The sequence below is a fragment of the Arvicanthis niloticus genome, chromosome 17, assembly GCF_011762505.2.
Source record: "Arvicanthis niloticus isolate mArvNil1 chromosome 17, mArvNil1.pat.X, whole genome shotgun sequence".
Taxonomy (NCBI): domain Eukaryota; kingdom Metazoa; phylum Chordata; class Mammalia; order Rodentia; family Muridae; genus Arvicanthis; species Arvicanthis niloticus.
The window spans coordinates 46,333,137-46,343,865 of NC_047674.1; positions in this window are offsets into that span (position 1 = coordinate 46,333,137).

Sequence of the window (10,729 nt, forward strand, 5' to 3'; positions counted from 1 at the left end):
ATTAATTAATTAATTAATTAATTAGCTGGATTGTTATTTATTAGAATGCTTTCATACAGCAGGAAGATCCACTAAGCCAGCCTGGTCTACCTAATTTCTTCATCTCACAGGTGAAGAAATTAACCCTAAAGTCATGTGACTGCTTAGTAGAAGAGGTACCAAGGCCAAACCCAAGTCTCTGAACTGCTGATAGAGGATTTTTCTCACTCTTAAAAAAAATAATAATTTTGAATATGCTATTTCATTATTTTCATGGCTTAGAAGGTTTAACATTCTAAGTGGTTTGCTTTTCTTGACAGTTTATTTGTACATTATAATCAGCAACCCTGAAAACAATGTCAGTGTAATTAAACGTAAGTATCATGGCCCAATTTTCTTGATAAACAAATGATGGCATCACTATCATAAGGGCTAGTTTATTTTCTTTTTTAAAATTCTTACACTAATCCTGTAGTAGATTGGGTGCACAAAAGCTCCGGGTTCAACTCACCAGCATGGAAAAAAAATAAAAGTCTCACATTAAGGAAGTGAAACTACAAATGAGAATTTAACAATTCTCAACTTTCCTTAGCTGGTCTAGCTCTCTGTGCCATTCGCTTGCTTCTCACACCCTCGCTGTCCTTTGTAATTTTTAAATTTTTTTATCTTTAATTTTCTTATTCATGTCTCTGTGTGCATGTGCACTTTGTGTGTGTGTGTGTGTGTGTGTGTGTGTGTGTGTGTGTGTTCACGCGCGCATGCACAGCATGCTTGTGGAGGCCAGATCTATCAGATACTACGTGGATGGATGACCGGAAGCTACCAGACAGGGATTCTGGGAACCAAACTCAGCTCCTCTGCAAGAGTAGCACATGCTTTATAGCTACTGGGCCATCACACCTTTTCTTTCCTGTGTATTCTTTGTAACAGCTATTCCTCTTCTATGGAAACAAATTGAATTCTTACTAGGACTTCTCTGTTGTAGATTAAAAACAAAACTTTGGATTCGAGAACGTTTGAGATGATAGCTCAGCAGTAAAAAGCACTGGCTACTCTTCCAGACGGCATTAGTTCAATTCTCAGAGCCCACATGGTGGCCCACAGTGATCTTTAACTCCAGTCTTGGAGGATCTCACAACCTCATCTTGTCTCCATGGACACCAGGCACACGTGGATCGCACAGAACTACATAAAGGCAGGATAATCCACATGCGTGAAATAAAAATATATGAAGAAAGGATCAGGAGGTAAGCCCAACCCTGTGAAAGTCTTTGCATTATCAGGGAGGTCAGCCATTCTTCCATCAAGCTCAGAGCAGCACCGTCTGGGGAGCTCGTGCCAGATGGAGCATGGACAAAACCAAAATGAATGGTGCAGCAAAAGAAAACCTTCGAAATAAGAAAAACCATGGCATTCTCTACTGCCACCAGAGGTTCAGAAGGTAAAATTAAAGGGTTTTCAGCTGAATCAAATATATAAAACATACACAAACTTCAGCACCAAACCAGCCCTTTAATCTAGAGAGCTATATAACGGCTCTCCATCCAGACCTGTCCTGAGAATTCTGAGTGCCCATTGCTACCCATTCCAGGAATGCTACCCATTCCAGGGAAAGAAGCCCACTGGCTCTCCCAGATCAGCATGGTTCTATTTCTAAATTCCAGTATTCTTAATCCATCAAGAAGTGGCATTGAATTGCTCCTGTCTAAAGGAAATACAGGGACAAAGAGTGGAACAGAGACTGAAGGAAAGGCCATCCAGAGACTGCTCGACCTGGGGATCCATCCCATCTGCAACCACCAAACCCAGACACTATTGCTGATGCCAAGAAGTGCTTGCTGACAGGAACCTGATATGGATGTCTCCTGAAAGGCTCACCCAGAGCTTTACCAATACAGATGTCGATGCTTGCAGCCAACCATCGGACTGAGCATAGAAACCACAATGGAGAAGATAGGGGAAGGACTAATGGAGCTGAAAGAGCTTGCAACCCAGTAGAAAGAACTACACTATCAACCAAACAGACTTCTCAGAGCTCCCAGAGACTAAACCACCAACCAAAGAATACACATGGAGCAACCAATGGCTCCAGCCACATATGTAGCAGAGGACAGCCTTGTCAGGCATCAGTGGAAGGGGAGGCCCTTGGTCCTGTAAAGGCTTGATGCCCCAGCATAGGGGAATGCTAGGGCGGTAGGGAGAGTGGGTGGGTGGGGAAACACCCTTACGGAAGCAGGGGAAAGGGTGGTGGGATGGGAAGTTTGCGGAGAGGAAACTGGGAAGGGGGATAACATTTGAAATAAATAAAATAACCAATAAAAAATTTTTAAAAAGAAAAGAAGTAGCATTAAACTAAAAATCTGTGGACCATAGCTGTTCTGTGTCCTTAAAGGAATGGGTGAGTTAGGGTCACCTGAAATACTACCTTAGAATATCTAAAAAAGATATTCTGTGTTGGCTCCAGATTCAAATTGCTACTTGAGGGATTTTTCCTTTGATTGTCCCATAACAAGGAAGTGGATAAACATTTCACAATAAACTAACCATACAAGTTTCTTGAGAGATTGTTTGCTGGAGGGGGTGGGGAGGGTGAACTTAAATTATCATCCTTCAGAGAAAGAATGGACTAGTTAACATGGCCTGGAGTATAATAACTTCCTGTGCATGCTGGGCACGGTAGCTCTAAAACATGACAGATGCATTTCTACAAACCAGTCCAAACTTCTGGTGCTTCAGACAGTCCATCATCAGCCCCTATTTGACACATTGTTATTCATGCATATAAGTATAGACAGAACTCATTATTGGTAGGTAGCTTTTTTCTTTTAAATTCATTTATACCTCTAGGATGAGAATGCAAAAGTATCTTATGGCCACCAGCGAAGAAAATAATAAAATTAAACTGGTACATGGTAAACATTGTATTGCAAAAGAAAAAAAGACTAGAGAAAATAAATAATGTTGCCCACAATTTCAGCCATTTCATTCAGGTATATATTTTTAAAGAAAAAAAAAATCTGTCTGCACATTCAAATTGTTCCTGAATTCATCTTTGATGACAGACTTCAGAGGTGGAACCAGTTGGCTTTTAGTAGCAGTACTGAGATGCTGTATTAATAAGAACAATAAAGCAGACCCCCCCTTTTTTTAACAACATCCTCTCCTTTTAACTTAGTGCCAAATAAACGTAACTCCCAGGATGAAGATTTAACAGGATGGGGGAAAGAAAGAAACTTTTCTCAACAAATAGCAGAAACATATAAAGGCCTGTCAGGAGTTAAGATACATCTCTCCCAGATCAGTAATGAATAAACAGGACCCTAGATTTTTTTAATGTGTTGCAGTAAAATGGGCCACACAGGCCTTCTCTCCTAGAGTCTGCAAGTGGTCTGCTTTGAAATCTGTGTCTTTAGCACCTGTAATGGCTTTAGGATGCTCAGGGGTGTCTAGAGAAAACGGCTCTTAGGATTTTCTTACACACACTGGTGAAAATAATTTCCTGGCTGCTAGCTACCATGACCCAGAGGACTGCTCTCGGGCTAAGCACCAGGGGTAGTATTCTCCCCTCATCTATTATCTACGTTGGCTTTTCTTTTTAATGTGTCTCATCAATTACCCCTATATAAATTCATCCTCTAGCTCCAATGATTGATATAAATGTTTCCCATCCATGATAACCTAATGCACAGCAGTGACTTCATTTCATCTACAATTCTGCATAGGTTTTGACTTGCATTAAGACCCCCACGTCACCTTAATTTTTCATATCGAATTCATTTCAAGAGCTGTACCCCAGGATCCCTGTCACGTGACATCTCGTTTTCAGAACAGTCTGTAAGCAGTATGGCAATTTGTAAACTGGCCTGATGAAAAGCTGTGGTGTGACATGCCTTCAATTCCAGAACTCTGGAGGCAGCCATTGGGCGGATAGAGACCCCAAGAAACTTCTTGTGGTAAGGTTAGGCTTGTCCCCATGTTTGTGATAGTTCGAGTGATCTGGCTGCTACTGATTCAGAATAAACTGCCATGTAGCAGAACTCGCTGCTTGTCGGAGGAATGGAGAGTTGTACAGTAGTCAGAGACCAAGGCAGGACCAGGATGTGCGTCTAGAGGCAGAAAAACTCCGTATTCCTTTTGAAGTCCAAATCTCTACCACCACTGTGCTATCCAGCTATGGATACTATGATGGAACTTCAAAAGTACTCTGTGGCTTCTGCATCTTCACCGTTATTAAGCCACAGCTCAGTTCTAAAGTTGCGAGTTTTCACAACAAAGTATATTTGTAATGATTGCAAGTTGAGTCCATGATGTTTGTCATGCTTACTCCCAATGAAATCACTGGGAGGTATTATTATTATATTTTCTTTATTTACATTTCAATTGTTTTCCCCTTTTCAGGTCTCCCCTTCAGAAACCCCCCTATCCCATGCCTCCTCCCCCTACCTCTGTGAAGATGATCCCCAACCCACCCACCCACTCTTGCCTTCCCACCCTGGCATTCCCCTACAATGGGGCATCGAACACCTTCAGCCCAAGGGCTGCTTCTCCCACTGAGGTCCAACAAGGTCATCCTCTGCCACATATGTGGCTTTAGCCATGGGTCCCTCCATGTGTACTCTTTGGTTGGCGGTCTAGTCCCCAGAAGCTCCAGACATTGTTGCTACCCCATGGGGTTGCAAACCACCCCCCCAGATGCTTCAGCCCCTTCTCCAACTCCTCCATCAGGGACCTCCAGGCTCAGTCCAGTGGTTGGCTATGAGTATCTGCTGACTCTGTATTTGTCAGGCTCTAGCAGAACCTCTCAGGAGACAACCATATCAGGCTCCTGTCAGCAAGCACTTGCCTCACTGGGAGTTTTTTTAAGTGGTCATGAAGAAGCTAAGTATGGCAAGGCTCTCTGGACACCCAGTAAAGAGCTTTTGACCAAAGGTTCCTTATGTCATGAGGGTAAATGCTAGTACAGCATAGGGGACAATTAAGCAAATTAATTTGAGGTAGTGGAAGAGATATTTTGTAACTAGACTCAGCCTGAAATTTGAAATCTCTCCTTTGCTACAGTAAAACAAATGCACCAATTTCTAGGCAACTATTCAATAAACGAGTACAAAATGGTATCCAAAATACACTCTGAGCATCATGGTGAATTCATACAGAAAGAAGTGGAAACCAAATACTGAAAGCCATGGAGACCAGCTTCAAATGTAGACTCTTATGAAGAATCTTGAGGTGCAAAGAATCTTGTGCAAATATGAAGAAAGGAGGTCATGAGATCTACATGGATCATTGTCAGATGAATATCAGCAAGGGCATGGCCTGATATAGATATCAGAGAGTAACAGAACAAACAAGTGCCTGCCTCTGCCTCCTCTCCCTCCTGAGTGCTGGGATTAAAGGTATATACCACTATCACCCAACTTGCACTTTTATTTTATATAACTTTCATATATTTACTGCTTTGTGTATGGTGGACTGAACCCAGGACCTTGAATATACTAGGTAAGCACTCTTTCCCTGAGCTTCATTGCCAACCCAGATGCTCATTTTCAAGTACTTCTGTCTGTTTAACATGTAATAGACAGATTGTTACAGAGCAAATGTTAGAGTTTTGGTTTCTTTTAAGTTTTAGTTTTATAGATATAATTTTCCATCACAGAAACCAGATCTATTTCCTTTATGTATATCAGATTGAACAGGTTTAGATAGTGAGTCATGTACAATTTAATTATAATACCATATAAAGACCTTTAAATGAGAAAAGGATGTTGAACATTATTGTTTAATCTTATAAAATGGTGAATTTTAAGCAAATCGACATTTCTACTCTCGTAATAATATTTCCTATATTCTTGAATCATATAGCTTAATCAGTAATATAGAACTTGATAGCACTTTTAATTAAATCCTAATCAAATTTTCATTTGTTAATCAATGCATATATTCCTTTGAAATTATCATGTGTCCTGTCTCTGAATTAGCTTTCCTAGAAAAAGTAACCATCCCACCATGAAAAAAAAAAATCATGGGGGTTACAGAACTTAATTCTTCTGTAAAGATTTAAAATACTAGAAAAGACAAAAATCCATAATGAAAGCAATCCAAAAATTCTATGTTGTATATTGCTTTGCAAATTATGGAATAATAGTAGTGTCACGAGAAGCTACAAGTGTGCCCTTAGGCCTCCTCTGCTTAACAAAAAAATTATAGCTAAGAAATAGTACAAATGTGTTCATGAGCAGTTTTTCTGATTCTTCAAGTATAAGGTTCAACTATGGTCCCAAGTGTGGAAGAAATGAATAATTAACACCAAGAGAACTCAAAGGGTAGATGGAAGGCACAAAGGGATGAACTGATTGTGACTTCTAAGAACCCCATGTTGACACTGAAAAGCCAAATGACCAGCCAAAGATTACAGCAGTGAGCCGCTACCTCACCTCCCATGTAAGTTCTGAAACAGGCAGTAGTTTAATTCCAATATCCCACTCAATATGTAACATTTTTGTTGTTGTTGATGATGATGTTGGTGGTGGTGTGTGTTGGTTTTTCTCTGTGTAGCTATGATACTTGCAGACCAGCCTTCTGCATGGGTACCTCATGGGTAACCTCAATCTTTGCTGCAGTCACAAATTTATAACTTCATAAATACATCCTTCACACCCCATAATTACAGATTTTGATGAGATGTTTTCAAGGGCCCAAGTGAGGATGCCTCTTCAATCCCACTTGGGAGGGAGAAGAAAGCAGTCACTGGTGGCAGAGGAAGGGAGGAACCTGGGCTGGAGAGGGCACAGGGAGGGGAAGGGGGAAACATGATCAGGTATTGGGAGAGGGGAAACAGGATGGAAGCCTTGAAAGCCAGCAGAAAGAATGGAAACAGGCAACCTCAAGAAGTAGGAGGTGGGGGATCCACTAGAATGTACCAGAGACTCAGCAGGTGAGAGACTCTCAGAATTCAAAGGGAGGGACTTTGGATAAAATGCTCTACAGTGGGGAAGGGGAACTTATAGAGTCCACTTCTAATGGAGGGACAAGACATCAAGTGGAGGAATGGGATTGCCATCCTACAGTCAAAAGCTCTGACCCAGAATTGTTTCTGTCTGAAGGAACTCCAGGGAGAAAAATGGAAAAGGGCATGAGAGAAAGGAGGTCCAGTGACAGGTCCAAATTGGCATTCAGCTCAAGGGGAGCCCCAGGGCCCTGACACTGTTACTGATGTTGTGGTGTGCTTGCACACAGAAGCCTAGCATGGCTGTCCTCTGAGAGACCCAATAAGCAACTCAGATGCAAATACTAGGACCAATGGACAGAAGCAGGAGACCCTGTGGTTGAAGCTGGAAGAAGCTGATGAGGGAGGCAGCTCCATGGAAAGACCAGCAGTCTCAACTGTCCTGGATCCCCTAGTTCTCTCAGACACTGAGTAACCAACCAGGCATATACCAGCTGATATGAGGCTCCCAACACATATACAGCAGAGGACTGCCTGCCACAGGGACTGAGGCACAGGGAGTGACGTGGTGGAAACATCCTCTTGGAGAGGGAAGATGGAGGAGTAGGTGTGGGATGGGAAGTGGTCAGAAGAGAGACAGGGAGACTGTACTGTTAAAAAGGATTATAAATAAATAAATAAATAAATAAATAAATAAATAAATAAAAGCCCTCTTGAACTAAAACTGCATTAAAATTAGAAGCGTTTATCTTCTCTCTACTCCTCTTAGAAAATGTTTATGCCAAAACCCTATGCAGAGATGTGAAGTCAATTTCCCCATGGCCTGCTTTCTTATCTTTTTTATGTCCTAATGAGAGTTTATCAAGTGCTTTTATAAAAGTAAATATTTACATTTCAAATTTATAATTGAGTCATTTGGAGCTCACTCAGTCTTGCTCCAACTGGCTTTGGGGCTTGAGTGATCGGTTCCTAAAGTCTTGTTTCAATTCAGACAGCTTTCTTTTCAAAAATCTTGCTTCAAGGTTGGCTGTCTTGAGTGACTTCTCACTATTATGCTTTCCTTTTGTACAGACTAGAACACCTCATAATCATAAAATTCTGTTCTCTAATTTCAACTACACAGAACACCTATGTGGTGTTGGCAAGAATCCTTGGATATGGACTTGGCATCATAATATGCTGCACAGCCATTTTTTTCTTCTTACCATCATGGGAAAGGCCTAAACATGACCAGAAGAAAGCATAATTACAACTCCCATTTAATAATTTCTAAAGAAAGAATGTTACACTAAAAATTCTGAAGTTGTGGTTTTTTGTTTGTTTTGCTGATTGTTTTGGTTGGTTGCTTGGTTGGTTGGTTGGTTGGTTCGTTGGTTGGTTGGTTGGTTTGTGGGTGGGTTGGTTGTTTGGATGGTGGATGGATTGTTTGGTTGGTGAGTTGGTTAGTTGGTTGGTTGATTGGCTGGCTAGTTGGTTGGTTGTATAGCCCTGGTAGTCCTAGAAACTCACTCTGTAGACCAAACTGGCCTCAGACTTATAGAGATCTGCTTGCCTCTGCCTCCAGAGTGCTGAGATTCAATGCAGGTTCCATAACACCCAGATATTATTTTCTAATTCATTTGACATTGTCCTGAATAGTTTATATGTCAACTGGACACAAGGTATTGTCATCTGAGAGGAAGGAATGTCAATTGAGAAAATGACTTCAAGCTGGAGGCAAGCATGGAGAGCATTAGTGACTAATTTGGGAGGGCCCAGCCCTTGTAGGTGGGGCTACCCTTGGGCTGGTGTTTCTTGACTCTATAAGAAATCAAAATGAGCAAGCCTTAGGAGCAAGCTAGTAAGCAGCACCTCTCCATGTCCTCTTCGACAGCTCCCGCCTCCATGGAGCTCTTGCACTGCTTGAGTTTCTTTCCTGAATTCTGTAAATAATCAACTGGTCAATGGTGATGTGGAAGAATAAACCAAATAAACTCTTTCCTTCCCTTGTTGCTTTTGGTCATGGTATTTCAACACAGTAATGGTAACCTTAACTAAGAAAACCATATTTTAAATTCACCCATTTCCCCAATGAACTCATTCAGCAGTTAGAGGGGAGGGTCATAAATTGTGCTTAGTCCCATGTCTGGTTGGTCATTAATCTGAAATGGTTCCTTGGCTAATCTTTATCTTTCATGTCATTGATGTTTTTGAAAAACATAACAAGTTCTCCGTAATGTTTCTAAATTTGAGTTCATACAATGTTTCCTTGTGATTAGATTTAGGAGGTATTTTAGTTTATGCATTGACAGGATTTCTTCTTTTGTAATTCAGCAGTCAGTGGAGCCTTGCCACTAATACAAATCTCTCACCAAGTTGTACTCAGGAGTTTTAGACTTCATATATGTCTCATGTTCAGATCAATTATTACACCTTTTTGTCAGACTCATTCCTCCTGTGTATTATTTGGCATCCTGTTAGTAACAGGAGTTTCATTCTCTTACATGTATTTATTAATTGGTTGATGATTTTTAGTTCAGAATTATTTTTCTTTTTGTTACTAGTTATAACCTATTATTGCTCTCCTGGCTCGTTTGGATTAGAAAATTGTGTAAAATTTTGCTGGTGTGTATGCCTCAAATTGTCTTTTTTTAACCAAGTCTTTTCTAAGTGGGTATAAGGATGCAAACATTTAATCCATGATCCCAGCACTCAGAAGGCTGGGGCGAACCAGTCACTGTGAATGAAAAGCCAGACTGGTCTACTTAGCAGTTCCAGACCAGTCAGAGAGAGTGAACCTTGATTAAAGAGAAATTGCTAGTCTTTCTTATGGTGGTATTTTCTCAGAGCATTTAAGTGCTAATATGCCTCTTGATTTTTCAAGAGAAAATCTTACTAATGCTTTCAAGTCACAATTTTCTTTCTGATGGAGCCTTTGGTGGAACCAGTTTTTTTTTTTTCAAGTAATTTTTATTAATGGTAAATTCATTGATGCTGGTATTGAGCTTAAGACAAGTTCTGATTTAGAGAATGAAGGAAAAAATAAGAAATGCTGACATAAACCAAACAGACGTTTCTATTTTTTAAAATACCTGCAAAACAGAAACAAAACAAACAAAAACAAAAAGCAGACCTCCTAAACCTCCTCATTACGCTTAAATAAAGTTATCTAATTTCCAAAGATAGTATCTATGAAAAGACATTGTCATAAAACTTTTCTTGCCTTTATATGGAGCTGAGTTGTGATCAATTATGTCTACAGATAAGATTGTTTTAAACAACTAAGCAGATGTTAAGTGGGCACAGTGAGTTCTTGTTGGTGAATTCCTTTTCCTGTGTATTTGAACAGTAAGTATGGAAGTTCACCATGAAGTCAAAACCCTTGGGCTAAGTCTGACTCACCTATTCTACATCAAGAAGTTTTAAACATGTCCGCTTAGCATGGGGCTCAGAAAACTATATTTTTATTGGTAAGCCCAATTGATGCTGACACAGATGAGCCTTGGCCAACCCCTGGTAAACAATACTCTGCAGATACATTCCTCTCTCATGGAATCTGGTATGTTAGTCTCTGGGAGCTACTGTTACAAATTACCATGAGGTGTGTTGCCTCAAACATCAAAAGGTATTCCTCATAGCTATAAAATCAAAGTGTTGACAGGCTCAATTCCTTCTAGAAGTTCTAAGGGAGACTTCACTCACCGTGTTGTGCTGTAGTTAGTGATTGGCAGCAATCTCAGACATATGTCTCACTGAAGATGTATCATCAATCAATCCCTGCCTGTTTCTGCCTTTTAAATTTTCCACTTCATCTTTCTTGGCCATTTC